The sequence below is a fragment of the Rhagoletis zephyria genome, unplaced genomic scaffold, assembly GCF_001687245.7.
Source record: "Rhagoletis zephyria isolate East Lansing unplaced genomic scaffold, Rhagoletis_zephyria_1.1 Rzeph_scaffold_00680, whole genome shotgun sequence".
NCBI classification, from domain to species: domain Eukaryota; kingdom Metazoa; phylum Arthropoda; class Insecta; order Diptera; family Tephritidae; genus Rhagoletis; species Rhagoletis zephyria.
Genome location: NW_016157764.1, coordinates 167000 through 170138, shown reverse-complemented (window position 1 = coordinate 170138; position 3139 = coordinate 167000).

The following is a 3139-nucleotide window of genomic DNA, read 5'->3' as shown; positions in this document are numbered from 1 at the left end:
GCATTTTTTAACTCTTGTACTTCCTACTTCGCAGTACAGTCAAATTTACTTCTTTGCAATATTTTGAACTTCAGGTCCTGTACTACTCCGATCTTCTGGACGATCGTCACATGGCCTGGGCGATAAATTCGTTCAAACTCTTAAAGTCGCCGGGGACCGATGGCATCATTCCTGCGCAGCTGCAAAGGGCTCTGGAGGTGTCGTACAATTGGTTGGCTGCTATTTATGCGAACTGCGTGAGGACCGGGTACATCCCCAAAACTTGAAGGATAGTCAGTGCTGCGTTCATGGCGAACGCCGGGAAAAGTCTCTCATGTTTCCCCTAGGGATTTTAGGCCCATCAATATGTCTTAATTTTTGCTGAAAACGCTAGAGAGACTGATAGACCTATACATAAAAAACGTGATTCCTCGTAACTGTCTTTCAAGAGCTCAACATGCTTTTTACAAGAAAAGGTCGGTAGATGCCACCCTGCACACATTAGTAAAGTGGTTATAGGAAGTCTTCACGCAAAATATGGGGGTTGAAACTTATCTAATGTGGCTTCTCTANGATGCCGCCCTGCACACATTAGTAAAGTGGTTATAGGAAGTCTTCACGCAAAATATGGGGGTTGAAACTTATCTAATGTGGCTTCTCTGCAGCTTACTTCGTGACAGAAATGTCGCGGCGCATTGGGGAAGCGCCTGCACTCAGCGCGGAGTCAATAGGGACACTCTGCAAGGTGGTGTTCTCTCTCTCCTGCTCTGGATTGCGGTTGTAAACGACCTGCTAGAGGAACTGGGAAAAGTACGCTGTCGGGTGATCGCCTATGTAGATGATGTGGAACTTTTGATTAAGGAACGATTTCTAGGCACCCTTTTTGATCTGGCTCAAGATTATTTAAACCAAGATCAATGGCGGTCTCGCAGTAAATCCCAGCAAGACTTAACTGGTGTTGTTTACCAGGAAGTACAAGATACAGGTTCTGGCCCTTCCCTCGAGTGGAGGTGTTCGCCAGCGGCAGACTGGGTCAAGTCATTATGTTTGATCCTGGATAGGAAGCTCTCTTGTTCGGCACATTGATGAAAGGGTAATAAATGAGTCGATTTCTTTGTAGTGGTGTAGAGGAGCTATCGGTAAAAGGTGAGGTCTCTCGCCCTAAATAATTCATTAGCTCTTTGAATCAGAATTTAAGCCTACCCCGCAGAAAAAATTATCAATTTATAAAAAATAACCTACTTCTAGTTAGCTTTTTTTGGGGGATTTCTATAAAATATGTAACTTGTTGTTAGCTAAAAAAAAGCTAACTTGAAACAAGTGGACAAGTAATGCAGGAGTAAAGCTCGAGATTGTTTTCTTTAAACGCGTTTCTATTTAAATATCCTGTACTTCGCAAATACTTTTTCGAATTGAGGACAAATAAAAGGAAGATCGAAGTTGCATATTATCATATATCGTTATGACTGACGGTGTTCGAATATGGGACCACCTACAGCAGAATATGTAAACAAATATGAAATGTGATAAAATAAATAAAGTAAATAAATAAAAAATAAAAAATAAAACATTTTGTTTTTCCTATTGATATTTTATGCCATAAAGTAGTTAGTTACAAGTTAGTTACATCAAATGCAGAGGTAACCACCCTTGACTACATATAATGCAGAGGTAACCACCCTTGACTATTCCGCGGCCATCGCCATAGAAATATAGTTAGCTTTCGTCAAAGAAAATACACAGATAATAAGTGACTTATAGCTCCTTTCTTATCAACTTAAAGTTAGCTTATAGTTAGATACATTTCATGCAGGGCATGTAGTGATCACACATACCAAATGCATTAGAAGCGCCAACCTAAATATGCACGACCTAAGCAATATGAGTACATCGACCCAGATATGCATTTGAGGGCAATGCTGACACAGGTAAATGTTATTAACATTTAACGCTGCCGCTTACAAGCAGAGTACTTCAATTATGCTCGCTGCTTCCGCTAACCGCTTCGATTGGTTGCTTCTCGATCACTCGCAAGTAGAATTGTTCGGCAACGTAATCAGCTCTGCCAGCTGCGCTGCCAGCCGCCTCATCCAAATGCTTCCAAATTCAACAATGCAATGATAATGAAAACGAAAAGAAAAAGGCGGAGTTATGAAAGTCACTTTTGGCGACGAATTTTGTATAAATAGAGTTAAGATTCAGTGAATAAAACAGAATATGAATGACATACCTTTGCTTCATCATTTTTCCAAGTTCGGCAAGTGCGGAGTTGCCTAGGTAAAGTTTTCGGCAGCCTCACGGCCGCCTATTGAACGGTAGAACCTTCTCTGCCTAATAAAGAAGAAGGTTAATAAAATGCGTGTTTAACACCGTACACATGATAGAAGTGAAACTTCTTAAAAAAGGTGTGAGTACCAGGTACCTACTCACGAAATTGGATGTGTAAACACTTGTTTACGGTTCGGCAAACCATTAGGCGATTTAGTTACATACATAGGTTTGGTTAGAAATCAAACAATAATTTCATTTGATCTTATTAATTTTCTGATATACATATAATTTATTTACTCACCACCTTATATGAATTTGCGCTTCTAGCATCCATAGGACCGGGTTGTATTGGAAGTAATTGTATGTTCATCGCGAAGGCCGGAAAAGTCTCTCATGTTTCTGTTGTATCGCTGTCTGTTGGGGTAAGGTTGGTTGGCATACAGGCATACTCGCTAGCCCAGGCTCAGCTCGTCGGCGGGGAGGTCGTCTCCAACCATCTTACCTGCAGCTGCCACTAACAAACATTTACACATCATGCCTGGTTGCATTCAGAATACTAAATCAAGCGAGCGGCGAGGAGCTAAAGAAGATAGAAAAAGGCCCGCCCTGGTCAGGTGGAGTCACCCCTTTCTCTGTAGCCTTGGACCCTGCCGTGACTCCAACAATTGGCAGAGTCCCCTAAGCCTGACCGGTTTCCGTCTGTCTAGTGTCCTGTCATTTCCCTGTCATACTAGTCATTGCGTCGCGTCACCCATTTCCCCTCTTTTTGCAACCAGTGCAACACCACACCAAACATCTACAAAATTAGCAAATAATTTTTTTTTCTTTTTACCGAATTACATGCTCTTTATTCTATAAAAAAAAACTTACAAACTCTATTACCTAACTA